This window comes from Penaeus monodon, chromosome 24 (genome assembly GCF_015228065.2).
Source record: "Penaeus monodon isolate SGIC_2016 chromosome 24, NSTDA_Pmon_1, whole genome shotgun sequence".
Taxonomy (NCBI): Eukaryota; Metazoa; Arthropoda; class Malacostraca; order Decapoda; family Penaeidae; genus Penaeus; species Penaeus monodon.
Genome location: NC_051409.1, coordinates 34,321,211 through 34,321,587, shown reverse-complemented (window position 1 = coordinate 34,321,587; position 377 = coordinate 34,321,211). Strand labels below are relative to the sequence as shown.

At 37.1% G+C, this 377-nt stretch overlaps 1 protein-coding gene across 1 annotated transcript in view; it reads left to right on the top strand.

Moving 5' to 3' along the window:
* Positions 1-140: 140 nt before the first annotated feature.
* Positions 141-377, top strand: part of LOC119588731 (NEDD8-conjugating enzyme UBE2F-like) — a gene marked incomplete in the record, with an annotated part of 10,461 nt that continues 10,224 nt past the window's right edge. The window contains 1 exon segment of the mRNA XM_037937373.1: positions 141-180.

Below are 377 nucleotides of genomic sequence, written 5' to 3'. Positions count from 1 at the left end.
CCACACAAAAATCCGTATTTGGACAGATTACACAGTGAATAATAACACACAAATGTACACCTAATTACAATGTAGGCACATAAAAAAATAAATAGACTTTAATCGCGATAAATAATTTTGCGCCAGTAGTCTCTCCCTGGGCTCCTATCTCGGCCGGACGCTGAGGTTTGTTTGGAAAGGGTAAGACTCGTACAGTTTTATTTTCTTGAATTTACGTCATATTTCACCCCTTTGTAACTCCTTATTTTGGTATTTTGAGTCTTTATGGGAGGCATTAATGTCAAAGAATCGGAAGAACATAGGGATTTTATGATAAATTAAGGGGGAAAGATAGAGAAATAAGGAAGAGAGGTTGGTGAGGTGTTTTTGAGGTTGGA